The 17,427-nt window shown below is 30.3% G+C and overlaps 2 long non-coding RNA genes across 3 annotated transcripts; both read left to right on the top strand.

Annotated features, from left to right (window-relative positions):
* The first annotated feature begins 1,897 nt into the window (after positions 1 to 1,897).
* On the top strand, positions 1,898 to 2,728 carry LOC127254722 (uncharacterized). The gene is made up of 3 exons (XR_007839480.1): positions 1,898 to 2,008; positions 2,139 to 2,238; positions 2,405 to 2,728. It is a non-coding gene; the product is annotated as an uncharacterized LOC127254722 (long non-coding RNA).
* Positions 2,729 to 13,011: 10,283 nt separating this feature from the next.
* LOC127254721 (uncharacterized) lies at positions 13,012 to 14,281 on the top strand. 2 transcript variants are annotated; one of them, XR_007839479.1, is made up of 4 exons: positions 13,012 to 13,423; positions 13,519 to 13,587; positions 13,815 to 13,972; positions 14,065 to 14,281. It is a non-coding gene; the product is annotated as an uncharacterized LOC127254721 (long non-coding RNA). The 2 variants fall into 2 exon arrangements; XR_007839478.1 differs by having other exon boundaries at positions 13,815 to 14,281.
* The last annotated feature ends 3,146 nt before the right edge of the window (positions 14,282 to 17,427 follow it).

Genomic DNA, 17,427 nt, shown 5'->3' with positions numbered 1-17,427 from the left:
CTGGTTGGCTATGCACACTCTGATTACGGGGGTGACTTGATGAAATGAAGATCACTGACTTACTTTATCTTCACACTCCATTTGGATGTGTAATCAGTTGGAAGTCTACTTTACAACCTATGGTTGCACTTTTGATGACTGAGACGGAATACATGTCAATGACTGAACGTATTAAGGAGGGTATCTGATTACATGGTCTGGTGCAGAGTTTGGGTCTGAAAGTAGAGAAACCGGTGTTATTTTCTGTGATAGTCAGTGTGCTTTGAGTTTGGCTAAAAATCTGGTGTATCACGAGAGAACCAAGCATATTGATGTAAGGTTGAATTTTATCCGTAATGTTCTGGAGAAAGACAAGTTTTCTATTCAGAAAATAGCCAGAGAATACAATCCAACTGATATCTTGACAAAGGCGCTACCAATGAAGAAGTTCTAGCACTGCTTGAACTTGGTGAATATTCGCAGGAGGTAAAGTCCCCTCGGAGCCTTTGGCAGGAAAGAGACGACTAAGAGAAATACTGAGTAACCTTTGGCGGTTGGAGAAACTCCAAGTCAAGGTGGAGATTGTTGAAACGTGACTTAGATTTAACGGTCTATCCGACCCAGAACCAAAGCGAAAAAATTGTTTCAATTTGCCGGGTTCCTTTTGGGTCCATCCTAATTAATAACAAATGGGCTTAGGGTTTAGGATGTTTTAGGGTGCTTATAAATATATAGCTATGGTTCCTAGCCGTTTGACAATGATTGCAACTCTCTGAATCAATATAATAAAATCTCTCCGGTTCCTGCCCGTGGAAGTAGGTTGACACACCGTCACCGAACCATGTAAAACCTTTGTGTTCTTTATTTGCTTTCTTTCTTGTTTTCTCATAACAGGTGTGCTTGCCTACAACTACCGAGATGCACGAGCAACAACGAAAGCGGAGATGAATGCGGCGTCGGATAAGGGAAATACACTTTGTCTTCTTCGGGCGTTCGGCTTAGGGCTTCTTGTGAGAAAGGTGGGTAGAAACGTTGTTTGGGGGAAAAGTGAAGGGCAGAATAGGCATACCATGTAGCCATTCATACTGATCTTCATTTATAAGTATTAGATATTTTTTTAACTATGGACTTATTTTGTTTACAAATACTTCTACTTTATCATTATATAATTAATTTTACATGGGCAAAATAAATTTTACTATACTTTTAACTACCCGTTATAATTAAAATAATATTATTTTTTAAATTTTGTGCTAAAAATAATTGTATGTCTTACACCGGGATGGAGAAAGTACAACACATGCCCGAGTGAAATATAAGCATGTGCTCTTTGTTGATACTTAAAATATGCTAAAATCAACTTTTACATGTGATGTATGAGACTATATCTAGTTCATGAGTTGTATTTGTATTATATTAATATAAATGATATTAGTTCATGCGTTGGAATAATATTGCGTGCTGTTTCAGCACCGTAACCGCCACTGGTGTGACACAATGCCAATTTGATTTTAGGAATTACTACTCCTTTTGGCAAAGTTAACAAATCAACATTTAATTATTACATTCTACATTTACAACAAATGTTATTATTTTATTAGATTATATATATTCATTTTCTTTAATTTCTACTTTAATTTCGAAAAATAAACTAAACTAGTTTTTTAGTATCATTTTTTCAATAAAATATTAATTTTTTATCTTCGTGCCGGACTAAGTGCATTTGCAGGAAGACTGGTTGATAATTTAAAGTTAATCAAATTCACGCTCGTGCTCTAGCTTTATACATGAAAAAGATCGACCAATGCTCGACACGTAGTGGGGTACGTGTCGGGCTCTGGTTCGTGCATGAAACAGTTCGGCCACGTGTCCGATGTTGGCTCTCAATAAATTGACCTTATCCTGCCCTTCTTGCTCACACACAGAAAAAGAAAAGAAATTGTATTCGGGAGCAGCGAGAAGATTTATGTTCTCTTTTTCATGAGCAACTTTCTCGGTGATTGATGATGTTCGGCAACAGCCTTTTCAGGTTCGGCATCTAAGTTATTTACAGCTTTCCTTTTTTCCTATGCTTCCTTCTAGTTATTATTGCCATTGAAAAAACTATTTATTTGCTTGAACTTTTTGGATGCTAAGCCATTAGATCTTCCTGTTTGCAGAACATTGGCGGGCGAGAGAGTGTGGATTCGACGTAGTGAATCCTATTTTGAGGTGAATATGGAGTTACATGAAGTTGAGCAAGAACCATGGATTGGACCTGTGAGTGTATTGTTAATTTATTTCTCTTTCCCCTGCCCATAATTTTGCATAAACTCTCGAAATAGAATATAACAAAATTGAAAAAACTTGAATGCATTTTTTTTTTTACAGTTTGTTGTTTTCATTTGCACTGTTACTCACAATCGACGCTATAATCACGTTGCAGTTGGATGCTATCGAACTATTACGACGTGGAATAGTCGGAAGGGCTTAAAATGGAGGCATGAGGCTTAAAGATGTTACTCCATCAGTATAAACCTGAACCAGACTTTCTACTCGAATGTATCTCGAAAATTGCCCAAACTCCCTCCACTAGGATTGTTTTGGTGGTTCAAGATTGATGTATTTTTGGAAAATTTTGAATTGAAAATATGTATGTTGATAGTGATATTTTGAATATAATTGTGAATTTTGGATGCGACTGTAATATGAATGGCAATTGCAATCGCCAAGTGATTTTGTTTATGTTAATTTATGGTTTCGAATAATATTTAAGTGCTTCCTTGAATGATTACTTATCCATAGATTTAACATTAAATGATCATATTTCTTGATGTGTAATTGAAATGTATGAGTGAGATAATATTACCTGGCATCGACACAAATAATCGATGTTATGGAAACAATGTGTTTTTACAGGAGCAACAAACATTGAAGAATAAAATAAGAAAAATCTAAAAGTACATACACCTTCATTTTCCATTGAATTGTTTGGTATTATTAATAGTAGAAAGTCATCGGTTGAATTAAATACTTGACTTCAAACTTGACATTACAACCATATGTATTCCAATATCAAAGCAAGCTCTGGCGTTTGATTATGATTTTTTTTTTTGCAATGACTTCACAAGATCGTTTATGATATTTATAGGTATCGAAAGAAAAATAGATTCTTTTAAATTTATAGTACCATCAAATTAATGGAAATCATTAAATAATGAGGATTTTATTTTATTTTTTCTTATATTATGTATTGCTCCCTCAATCTCAAATATTTTGATTAGTTTATTATTTTTAATTTCGAATGTCTAGAAATTTCAACAACTTTTTAAAAAAATTATATGTATCTTTCTAAATACAATTACATGTAAAAGATATTTAAAAAGCCGTGGTAAAAGCAAACAAAAAAAAAAAAAAAACAAAAAGTACATAGTTAGAATAAAATACGAGTTTTTTTAGGTTAAAAAGATATATGTTATGCATAAAATATGCCTTTTTTGTAGTTGGTACATTTAGTTTCTCGTGCCTTGTATTGATAAATAGTGTGTGGCGATATTATCAAAGCAGTTTTGTTTAAAGAAAAAATATATTTACTTTTACAAACAAAATGCATTTAAAAAGTCGCGCAGAGAGCAAATCAAGCAAACCAAAAAAGACAGAATTAGAATAAAATATGATTCTTTATAGGTTAAAAAGATATACATTAGGCAAAAAACAGGGCCTTATTTTTGTTTCTTTTTTGTAGTTGGTACACTCAATTTTCTCGTGCCCCGTATTAAGAAATAGTATGTGGCGATATTAATTATCATGCATTTTTGTCTTTACATGAAAAATATATTAGGGTGCTGATTAGACTAAATGGACAAACTAACATGATATAATAAGCAAATCATCATACCCGGATAACATATTGTCAAGTTATATTAATTTTAAATAATTATCAAATCTTCACAAGGAAGATAATATGTTGTGCTATTAATGTGTTATATATTATATTAATATTTGCCTTTTTTTTATATATATAGACATTTGCTTATGAGATTAAATTACTATTATGCTGAAATCATAATATATTTTGTTGAATTTATAATATATTTTACTACATCTAATTATATAACATGCTTTTCAAATACTCTACCTTAATCATCTATCCATTTTTTTCATTTTGGTTTGTCTCATAACAAAGTATTCATTTCTTTTTTTTTTTTTTTAGTAATTATACTCTCTACCTAACATTACAAATATCATTCCAATTTATAATGTATTATACAAATTTCATTACTTTTATATCATACAATAATAATAATAATAATAAAGTTACTTTAGTCTTTTTACTTTTATTTCTACTGCATTCCAATATAATACTAATATTTCTAAACTCCGTGCAAAAAATAAATTGATAAATAAATATAGGACGGAGGGAGTATATCTTATATAAAATATCTTATATCAATATTTGCTATTTTCTTTACGGATATGATCTAATTGGGTCAAATCATGGTAACAAAGCTATATATTTTACTTTTATTTTTAAAAGGTTTAGATTTAGTCATTTTGCATTCCATTTCAGTTTGTTTTTTACTCCCTCCGTCCCATACGATTATGCTACTTTCTTTTGGGCACAATTATTAAGAATATACGTATTAGAAACTTAATTATATTTAATTTAGTTGATATAAGAGTTGTAATAGAGTAAACTATATTAATTTATTTAATATTTTGAGTGAAATAGATATTAAATAATTTTGGTATAAATAATATTTGTATTAATAATACTATCTTTTTTAGAAAAATAATTTAAATTACTTATAACAAAATATTTATTCCAAATATAAATTAAAAAAAATGTGTTTTATTAGATTTACCCAAAATTTTTACTATTCAACGATTTTTTTTCTTTTAAAAATATCACAAATAAAAGTTCCATTTTTTATATTATATTAATAAATAAGTTTACATTAAAATTATCAGATCAATTAATATTTATATAATACTCCCTCCGTCTCATATCTATATATCCATTTATTTTTTACATGGAATTTTAGAAATATTAGTATTATATTGGGATAAAGTACAAATAAATTTACCCTATAGTATTGTATGATATAAAGGTAATGACATTTGCGTAATATATTGTAAATTGGAAGGGTATTTGTAATGTTAGGTGACAGTACAATTACAAAAAAAATGAAATGGATACTTTGTTATGAGACGGACCAAAATGGAAAAATGGATAGATTGTTTAAGGAACGGGGGAGTATCAAATAATTATTCAAATTAAAAAATATATATATTCAAACTTTAAACATCCAATCAAACATGTCGTTAGAGTTTATTCACATAATTTCTCTTAAAAATATCAAATCAGACTTTATTTTTTTATATTGTATTAAAAATTATTTTTATATCAAAATATCACATTGATACATTTTCATGTAACATCTAATAATGATTCAAATTGAAAAAAATTACCATCAATACTCAAATCCAAATCCCAAAAAACACATTATTAAGTTTATTCACTGAATTTTTTCTTCAAAAATATCAAATTTAATTCTTAGTTTTTATTTTTTTTTATATTATACTACTAAAAATAATTTTTATACACAAAATATCATATTAATAGCTATGTATAACACATAAAAAATATTTAAATTAAAATATGAAATCAAACTCTTATTTTTTATTTTTATGTTATACTTAAAAACGAATTTTGACATTTAAAATATCATCCCAATATATATTTATATTATATCAACTAACCTATTTTAATTAAAAAGAAAATTATTACTATCAAATTAAGAATGAATGTCTTTATACAATACTGTCAAATTAATAATAAATCATTAAATAAGGATTTTTTTTTCTTATAATATGTATTCCTTACTCCATACTAAAGATTTTTATATTAGCTTATTATTTTTAATTTAGAATATCTCAAAATTTCAGCATTTATTTTTTTAAAAAAATTACTTATAGTTTTTCCATTTTATGGGTTAGTTGATATTGTATTCTTGAGTGGCATGATTCCGTATAAATATTATAAAAATATAATATATACATATACTAAGATAATATGTACTACTATAATATATACATTTTATTCACTCATAAGGAACAACTTAATACAAAATAATATTTTTTATATTATCGAATAAATTTCTTATATCTAACATTAACAATACATTCATCTAAAAACACAAAGTGAACAGAAAACCATGCTATAAACAAAAGAAAAAGAAAAGGACAAAGTTGGAATAAAATCTCCTTTTAGGATAAAAATATATATTATAATTAGGTGTAATATAGGTGATTTTTTTTGTAGTTATATACTATTTTATGAAAAATTGCAAAAAATACCCTCAATGTATACTCAATTATTACTTTTCTTTTCTATTTATTTTATTGATAAAATATATTTTACGCATTTGCGAAAATCGTTATTTTTGTCCCCCGGCACCGTGCGAATATATAATATCCTCAACGTATACCCAAGTCATGCTAAAAAAGATATATATAAGGCATAGAATAGGTCTTTTTTTTGTAGTCAGTACACTCATATTCTTGTGCCCAATGTTGATATATATATATATATATTGCGTGGCAATATTATCGAAGTATTTATATTCCTTTTTTTTTTTTTTACATTTAACTCTTAATTTATTTATTTATTTTTAATAAAAATACACTACTACCTCTTACAAAAAATTACATAAAAATATCATTTAAATCAAAATTTAAACCTAAAATAAAAAGAAAAAAAAAAGTAAAAGAAACTCACTCTTTTGTTACCGTTGTTGCACAGATATTAATTTATTCACTAGCTTCAATATGAAAATTCTATATTGACAAAATAAAACAATGATAGATTATTCTAAAAGGGTTTGTTTGTATTTTGTTAAATATCAAAATTGCACAAGTAAACACACACATAGGGTTTGTTTGTATTTTGTTTCAAAGGAAAATTATTAGTATTTGTTCCGTATAATTTTCAAAAAAATTATACAATATTTTTATTTTCAAAATACTGTTTAATAAAAATTCAAATAAATCATAACAAAAACCAAAAAATCCATATTTTCCAGTTAAAAAAATTATATTCAATACAAATTAAATCAAATATCTATTTTTCTATTTAGTTTTAAACTAATTTATAACCCTAAAATATCTTCAAATATATTTATATCCAATATGAGACCCTTTTAGTAAAAAAAAATGTATATTCTAAGCATAAAATAGGTATTTTGTAGTTGGTAGGTCATTTTTTTGGGCCCTATGTTGATAAATGGTAATTGACGATATTATCTATGTATTTTTGGTTTATTTATTTATTTTTGAAAAGCTATATATTTTATGTATAGATACTAATTTATTCACTATATTAAATTTGATGATTCTATTGAAAAATTATTTGTATATTAAATGAGGAATTAAATTTGAAAACTCTTACTACTAATAATAATAATACTAAAAATAAAAAAGATAACATCGAAATAGTGTCCGGCACATATCTCAATATGCGTCACATACTAATTTCGTGCATGAAGCGAATCAACCATTTGTTCACTAAATTAGTGTCTGACACGTATCTCAATACAAGTTACACACTAAATTCGTTTATGAAGCGGATCCACCACATGTTCACCAAACAGTGGTTGGCATGTATCTCAATACACAACGCACACTAATTTCGTGCATGAAGCGGAACCACCACGTGTTCAACAAAATAGCGGTTGACACGTATCTCAAACGCATCACATACTAATTTCGGGTATGAAACTGATCCACCATGTGTTCACAAAAATAATGTCTAACACACATCTCAATACGCGTAACACTAATTTTGTGCATGAAGTGGATTCACCACGTGTTCACCAAAATAATATCTGACAGACATCACACACTAATTTTGTGCATGAAGCGGATTAACCACATGTCCACCAACATAGTGTCTGACACGTCTCAATACACATCCCACACTAATTTTATACCTGAAGCGGATCAGCCAAGTTTCCACCAAACTAGTGTCTGACACATATCTCAATACGTGTCATATACTAATTTCGTGCATGAAGCGGATCAATAATTTGTTCACTAAAATAGTGTTTGTCACGTATCTCAATACACATCACACACTAATTCCGTGTATGAAGCAAGTCCACCACGTGCTCGCTGACATGTATCTCAATACGCATCACACTAATTTTTTGCATGAAGTAGATCCACCATGTGTTCACCAAATGACACGCATCTTAATACGCATCACACACTTATTTTGTGGATGAAGCAGATCAACCACATGTTCATCAAAATAATATTTGACATGCATCTCAATATGCATCACACACTTATTTCGTGCATGACGTGGATACACCACGTGTTCACAAAAATAGTATCCAACATGATCTTAATAATATGCATCACACACTGATTTTGTGCATGAAGGGGATCCAACAAGTGTTCATCAAAATAATATCCAACATGCATCTCAATATGCATCACACACTAATTTAATGCATGAAGTGTATCCACCACATGTTCACCAAAATAGTGTCTAGCACGTATTTGAATACGCATCACACACTAATTTCTTGCATGAAGGGATGCACCACGTGTTCACCAAAATAATGTCTGACATGCATCTCAATACGCATCACTCACTTATTTCGTGCTTGAAGCAGATCCACCACATGTTCACAAAAATAGTGGCTAACACGTATATCAATACACGCACACACTAATTTTGTGTATGAAGCGGATCCACCACGTGTTAACCAAAATAATATTTGGCACGCATCTCAATACGCATCACACACTAATTTTGTGCATGAATTAGATCCACCATGTATTCACCAAAATAATATTTGACACATATGTCAATACGCATCACACACTAATTTTGTGCATTAATTAGATCCACCATGTATTCACCAAAATAATATTTGACACATATCTCAATATACATTACACACTAATTTCGTACATGAAACGGATCATCCATGTGTCTACCAAAATAGCGTCGGACATGTATCTCAATACGCATAACACACTAATTTTGTGCATGAAGCGGATCAACCATGTGTTCACCAAAATAGTGGAAGCAGCCCTGGACACTCAATTGGGGTACGTGTCGTCCTCTGATTTTATGCATGAAACAGAGTAACCAATACTCAACACGTAGTCGGGTCACGCGTCGTGCTCTGGTTAATTGCATAAAACAGATTGACCACATGTCCAGTGTTGGCTTTCAATAAATAGACCCCATCTTGCCTTTCTTGCTCACACAAGAAAAACAAAAAAAAAAAAAGAAATTATTCGAGAGTAATTAATTTCACAAGCAAGTTAATATGAATGTTCTTTATTTATCATTCTAGTAAGTCATTTGATCTCTTTGTAAACTAATAATGAACTTAATGAATGGTATTATATATATATATATATTTGAATCATGCATAACCAACACTTGACACGTACTAGGGTATCTGTCGCACTGAAATTTCATGCATGAACTAGATTGAACACATTTCCATCACCCTCTCTTGATAAATAATACATGACATCGAGCATTGAAATTAACGAAAGCTAATTAAATATATTCCAATGTTGTAGAAAAGATACATGTCATGTACTAAACAAGTGTCCATCATCCTCCGGCAATAAATTCCACGCCGACAAGTATTAAAACTTACGAAATCTTAAATATATTCAAATACGTCAGAAACATGCAGAACCAGTACTTGACACGTATTAAGGTACATGTTGTACTTAAATTTCATGGATGAAATATATTAACCACATATCACTCATCCCCAGGCATCAAACATTGTAATTAATGAAAGCTAGTTAAATATATCCAAATGTGACATAAACATACATAACTAGCACTCAATACGTATTAGGGTACACTCACACTCAAATTCCATGTATGAAATAGATTACGACGTTTCCGCCATCCTTTGTCGATAAATACCATGCCAACACACCTTTCTTTCGCACACCAAAATGAAATTGTAACTTAGAGTTTCATTTAGAAATTATGTCATTCTCTTGTTTCAGCAGCAATTTTCTTTGCTATTGATGATGTTTGGCAATAGCTAGGGTCAGTCCTTATATTTACAGAACTCGGGGAAAAAATAAATTAGGCCCGAATAATTAAATATTTCTTGTATTAAAAAATAAATAAAAAATAATAAATAATCAAGTTTAAGAGGGATTGACAAATAAACTTGATTTTTGATCACCTACTACTTTGTTGTTCCCAAGAAGAATTGGCGTCTACCATATATTCAATATTGATGCATTGAACAACTTTTAGTTTGTATTTTCAATGTTAGTACGTAGAATTTATTTTTTGGTATTGGTAGATCGAATTTTTATTTTATAGGTATGGAAAGAAAAAAAGAAGTATCTTTTAATATATATAACCATCAAATCATAGAGAGATCATTAAATAATGAGTGTCTTTTTCCCCTTATAATATGTATTGCTCCCTCCATATATACAAAATACTTTGATTCCTTTATTATTTTTAATTTGGAATGTATAGAAATTTCAATATTTAAAAAAAAAATTGCATGTATCTTTCTAAATACAATTACATGTAAAATATATTTTAAAAGTGGTGCTAAAAGTGAAAATAAAAAGAAAAAAGTACAGAGTTAAAACACAAGTCTTTTTAGGTTAAAAAAAATGTAAGTAGATAATGCATAAAATAGTCCTTTTTGTAGTTGGTATATTTATTTTCTCGTGCCTTGCTTGATAAATAATGTCTGGCGATATTATCTAAGCATTTTCATTTACACATAAAATGCATTTAAAAAGTCATGCTGAGAGCAAAACAAGCAAAAGATTAAAAAATATATTAGACTAAAATACGGTTCTTTTTTGGTTAAAAAGATATACATTAGGCACAAAATATTTTTTTTTTTTTTGTCGGTACACTCATTTTCTTGTGCTCTATATTGAGAAACAGTATGTGGCCATATTAATTATCAAAATAGTTGTGTCTTTTCATGCAAAATATATATATATATATATTTTAAAGGTTGATATTTTGTCCCTTTGCATTTCATTTCATTTTTTTTTGTTATTCGACTCTCATAATCCTTCAAAATGAATGTCTTTTAAATATACATTACAATCAATTTAAACATAAATCATTCAATAATGAGTTTTTTCTTACAATATGTATTAATTACTCCATCCCAAAGATTTTGATATTAGCTTATTATTTTTAATTTAGAACTTCTCAATATTTCTGCATTTTATTAAAAAAAAATTACATATAGTTTCTCAATTTTATGGGTTTGTTCATTTTGTATTTTTTGGTGGCAAGATTGATCTCCATAAATATTATAAAAATATAATATATACACATATCAACACAATATGTATAATAAATACACTTTATCCACTCATAAGGTCAACAATTTCACATAAAATAACATTTTTTACATTACCGACTTAATTTTTTATATCTAACATAAAAATACATTCATCTAAAAATAAAAGGTGAACATTAAATCATACTAAAAACAAAAGCAAAAAGAAAGGATAAAGTGGGAATAAAATCTCCTTTTAGGTTAAAAATTTATATTACGCGTACAATAGGTATTTTTTATTTTTATTTTTATGTAGTTGATATACTATTTTATCGTGCCGTAGGTTGATAAATAGTGTGTGCTGATAGTATCTAAATATTTTTTTTTTACATGCAAAATACATTTACTTTTAAACGCAAAATATTTTTATACGCCAAACATATTAAAGAAGTCATGCTTAAAGCAAAACAAGAAAAAAAAAAAAAAAAAAAAAAAAAAAAAAAAAAAACAAGGGTAGAGACATAGAGTTTGAAAACAATATAAGTCTTTTCAAGTTGAAAAATATATTTTGGTCATAGATTAGGTCTTTTTCTGTAGTTGATACACTATCTTTTTATCGTTCCTTGTGTTGATAAATAGCGTGTAGCGATATAATTTAAGTAATTTTGTTTTTATCCACAAAAATATATTTACTTTTATACACAAAAGTATCTTTGTTTTTCATGTGCCTTGTGTTGATAAATAGTGTGTGGCGATATTATCTAAGCATTTTTGTTTACACGCAAAATATATTTACTTTTACACGCAAAATGCTTTTTAAAAGTTGCGCTGAGAGCTAAACAAGCACAAGAAAAAAGAACTATTAGACCAAAATATGATTCTTTTTTTGTTAAAAAGATATACATAAGGCATAAAATATGTCTTTTTTTTTTTTTTTTTTTTGTTGTTGGTACATTCATTTTCTCGTGCTCTATATTGAGAAGTAGTATGGAGCGATATTAATTATCATAACATTTTTGTCTTTATATGCAAAATATATTTAGTTTTTATTTTTAAAAGGTTGAGATTTGGTCCCTTTGCATTTCATTTCGACTTTTTTTTTTGTTATTCGACTCTGGTAATTCTTATAAAAATGAATGTCTTTTTTATATACATTACTATCAAATTAGACACATTAAACACAAATCATTAAATAATGAGTTTTTTCTTACAATATGTATTACTTACTCCATCCCAAAGATATTATATTAGCTTATTACTTTGAATTTAGAATGTCCCAAAATTTCAGCATTTAAAAAAAAAAAAAAATTATATAAGTTTTTTACATTTATGAGTTTATTCATTTTTTTGTTTTTGAATAGTATGATTCTCCATAAATAATATAAAAATTAACTAAATATATACAAATATAGCAGAAACATGCATAATCAGCACTTTTTTGGAACCATACTAGATTAAAAAGGAAGACCTGTTGTTTATGCTTTAAGTTAAACAAATTCATGCCAAAGCAGCGCTCGACACATAGTTGGGGCACGCGTTGTTCTCTGGTTTCTTGCAAGAAGTAGAATAACCAATACTCAACACGTAGTTGCGTCATGCGTCGTGCTATGGTTTCTTGCATGAAACAGATCCACCGCGTGTCCTGTGTTGGCTCTCAATAAATAGACCCTCATTCTGCCTTTCTTGATCACACACAGGAAAAATTTGTATTCGAGAGTAATTAATTTCACAAGCAAGTTATTATAAATGTTCTTTATGTTTAGCTCTAGTAAGTCATTTGGTCTCTTTGTAAAATCAATAGCATTTTCTTTATAACCTTATCAGAGTAGATTTCATGCATCATGGATGCTATCGAACCATTACGATACGGTGGTTGTGGAGACACGATGACCGTTGAGGATATTGCTTCCTTGAAGCTTAATTCCTCTAGAAACTATCGTGTGATTTTGTTGTTCCATATACGCAGAATAACACTGACTGCGACGGCAACATTCCACACACTCACACGCACACTCATATGCTTCGTTGGATTCTCCCTGCGCGGAGGGAAGCAAAGCGATGTGTGCGAATTGCGGAGCCAACTCGACCTTTTGGGATTGAAGATTGGTAATCCAAGTTACCTCCTGTGGGAATTGCCTTTTCAGGTTCCTCTGTCTGCTGTTTTAAGCAATGGATTAATTTAATCTGCGCATCACTGTTGTTAGTGACATTCAATTTATTTGTTCTGTTTTTCTGGCAGGGCATTGGCGGATCAACTGGAAGAAGACGAAGACGAGCATGAGAATTATTCGAGCATGGTGGTCTTAAGGTGAACATATTGTATGAAGATTTAATATTTGGTGTTCTTGACACTGATCTTACAGCATTATGGATTTTTGAGCATATTTGGTATTATAATGTTGTTAGAATATATCCGTTAAAATATATAAATGCAATGGAAAGATAAATTATAGATCTCAAACATCCGGTAATTGCTAATCGTTTTGTTTGTTTTTGGTTGAGCTTTCCATTTGACCAACATGTTTTGTTTGATAGGACAATCAAACAATGTTTGAGCCCTTTGTTGAAGATGAAGTTCCTTTCGAGAAATATTATAAATCCAAAATGGAAACGGCTTATAACTGCAAGCACAGAAGCAATTGGTATGGGCAATTATGAAAAGCACAACAAATGTGTAGATCCGTGCAATAAGTGTAAGTTTTTGCTAGCATAAATGGATGCTATCAAACCTTTACGACAATGTGGTGGTGGAGACTAACTACCTTTTTAATGTGCCATGTAAAAGTATGCCGTTGCTGGAATTCAACCTTGTAGCTCCGTCCACTTACCGATGCCTCATGGCAGAGTATAGTTATGTCAGGCACACCCCCTTTAACACGGCTCGCCTTATAGAAAATTTTTCTATTAAGATTTGAGCTCTAAGATGATGTTAAATGAGTAGAGCATTGTACTTTTGTAATTAAAAGAACTTTATATTTTTTTAGAGTTTATGTAAGTTTTTACTGATGTTTAATGAGAATAAACATTGTATCTTCTGTATACTAAAAAAAAAAAAAAAAACAAAAAAGAAGTAAGTTTCGAAATAACACCAAAATAGCTTGGTTTACCGGTTGTAATGATTGTAGGCTACTGAGCGTTTGATATAATATTATTTAGAATAAAAATATAATATAAAAAATAAATAATTAACTCGATAATGGATACATTAGAAAATTTGAAGAAATTAAATTTATTTTGTCAAACAGCTAGGTGAAGCTATACAAGTTTAAGTTTAAATTGTTTCTACAGATATTCTGAAAATTACTTGAATACTTCTTAGTTCTTTGTGTTTATATGATTGTCGAAAACTTGCAATCGAACAATGCTGGTGATTTTTGCGGACTCTTCAGAGCGCGTCCACAGGGATTATGGGTGAATCATGGAGAATTAATTATATTCAAATGTAGTAGAAGCATTCAAAAAGCAACACTTGGCACGTATTAAAATACGTGTCGCACTCAAATTTTATGCATGATATAGATTAACTATGTGTCCATCATCCCCTGTCAATAAATACCACAAGAGCATTTTAATTAACAAAATTAAATTAAATATATTCAAAATTGGAAACATATGTAGAACTAGCACTCGACACATATTATGTGTTGCACTCAAATTTTATGCATGAAATAGATTAACCACATGTCCATCATCCTCTGTCAATGAAAGTCATACCACGGAGCATTGAAATTAAGAGTGGTGATTCAATTTATTCAAATCATGCAGAACCAATACTCGGCGCATACTAGGGTATGTGCGCACTGAAATTCCATGCATGAAATAGATTGAACACATGTCCATCATCCTATGTTGATAAATACATGGCATCGAGCATTGAAATTAATGAAAGCTAATTTAATATATTCAAATGTTGTAGAAATATACAAAACCAACATTCGATGCGTCGCGTTCAAATTTCATGCATGAAATATACTAATCACTTGTTCATCATCCTCCGGCGATAAATTCTACGCCAACAAGCATTGTAATTTACAAAACTTAGTTAAATATATTAAAATATGCCAGAAACATGCAGGACCAACACTCGACACAGATTAAGGTACGTACGTGTTGCACTCAAATTTCATGGATGAAATAGACTAACCACATGCATCATCTCCCGGCATCAAACATTGTAATTAATGAAAGCTAATTAAATTTATTCAAATGTGGCAGAAAAATACATAACCAGCACTCAACGTATTAGGGTACATCTCACACTCAAATTCCATGCATGAAATACATTAACCATATGTCCACCATCCTTCGTGGATAAATACCGCACTGTCACACCTCTCTTTCTCACACCAATATGAAATTGTAGCTTAGAGCTTCAGTTAGAAATTGTCGTTCTCTTGTTTTATCAGCAATGTTATTCGCTATTGATGATGTTTGGCAATGACCAAGGCTGGCTCTTATATTCACACTGAACAATTTCTAGTTTATATATTTTTATGTTGGTATGTAGAATTTATGTTTTTGGTGTTGGTAGATAGATTCTAATTTGCTATTCATTTCAAAGTCAATCAAAAGTGTTACTTTGGGATTCAAGAAAAGGTAGAATGTGAGCTAGGAACAACTCTAGTCAAAAACTGAAAATCAATTAATTGCTCTGTTCTTTTCCATTTCTATGCTCCCCTAGCATGATATTGAGCAATGAAGCAAGTTTTCGCCCTCGTATGGTTAGCAAAACTCCAAAAAAAAATTATAGGTTGGCATATTTGAGGTTTAACTACATTCATGCTTGATGCTATTCAACTTATGATGATTCAAGTTAGACATTTGGCTGTCTAAGTTCAAATCCATGCTCATTATTGGTAAGATGTGCACGCACAAAATTACACCTAATAAAGATTATGTATGTGTGTATTGATATAATTACTTGTTATGTACTACGATTTAATCGAGTAAGAAAGGTCTACTTGATGCCATGAATATTTATGTTACCTAGTTTCATTCAATTGAGGGTGCACAAAGCATGCACTTTAGGGTAATTTTATGATGGTTGACCCTATAAAATTTCTCAGAGTGGTCGTGGGCCAAAGGTTGCTAGAAGGATTTGTATTGACCTGTAGGTTCAATCTATAGTCTTCATTCTCTTTTCCCATGGACAAACTGTTTCTAGGAATCATATTACATTAAAAAGGAAGACCTTGTTGTTAGGTTTAAAGTTAATCAAATTCATGCCGAAGCAGCGCTCGACACTTAATTGGGGTACGTGTCGTCCTCTGGTTTTATGCATGAAACAGATCAACCAATAATCGACAATTAGTTGGGCACGACGTCGTGCTCTGGTCTCTTGCATGAAACAGATCGACCACGTGTCCAGTGTTGGCTCTCAATAAATACACCCTCATTCTGCCTTTCTTGCTCACACAAGGAAAAAAAAAAAAAAAAAAACTTATTCGGGAGCAGCGAGAAGATTTATGTTCTCTTTTTTCATGAGCAACTTTCTTGGTTATTGATGATGTTTCACAACAGCCTTTTCAGGTTCGGCATCTAAGTTATTTACAGCTTTCCTTTTTGTCTATGCTTTCCTCTAGTTATTATCGCCATTGAAAACATTATTTATTTGTTTGATCTTTTTGGATACTAAGCGATTAGATCTTCCTGTTTGCAGAACATTGGAGGGCGAAAGAGTGTGGATTCAACCTAGTGAATCCTATTATGAGCTGAATATGGAGATACATAAATGGAAGTTGAGTAAGAACCATGGATTTGATCTATTTGTCTTTGGCAAGCTTTTCTAATGAAGATTCTCGCATTCGATGGCAGCCTGTGAGTTTTTGTAAATTTATTTCTATTTGCCTACCCCGTAATTTTGCATAGCCTGTTGTTTTCATTCATGCCACCACTCACAATCAACGATATAATCACTTTCAGGTGGATGCTATCGAACTATTACGATGTGGAATAGTCTGAAGGGCTTAACGAGGAGGCATGAGGCTTTAAAGATCTTACTCCATCAGTATAAACCCGAACCAGACTTTCTAATCGAATGTATCTCGAAGATTGCCTAAACTCCATCCACTAGGATTGTTTTGGTGGTTCAAGATCGATGTATTTTTTGAAATTGAGAATATGTATATTGATGTGATGTTTTGAATGT

Source organism: Andrographis paniculata, unplaced genomic scaffold (genome assembly GCF_009805555.1).
Source record: "Andrographis paniculata isolate CXL003 unplaced genomic scaffold, ASM980555v1 Contig52END, whole genome shotgun sequence".
Lineage (NCBI taxonomy): Eukaryota > Viridiplantae > Streptophyta > Magnoliopsida > Lamiales > Acanthaceae > Andrographis > Andrographis paniculata.
The sequence above is the reverse complement of the archived record's forward strand: the minus strand, read 5'-3'. Positions and strand labels throughout refer to the sequence as shown.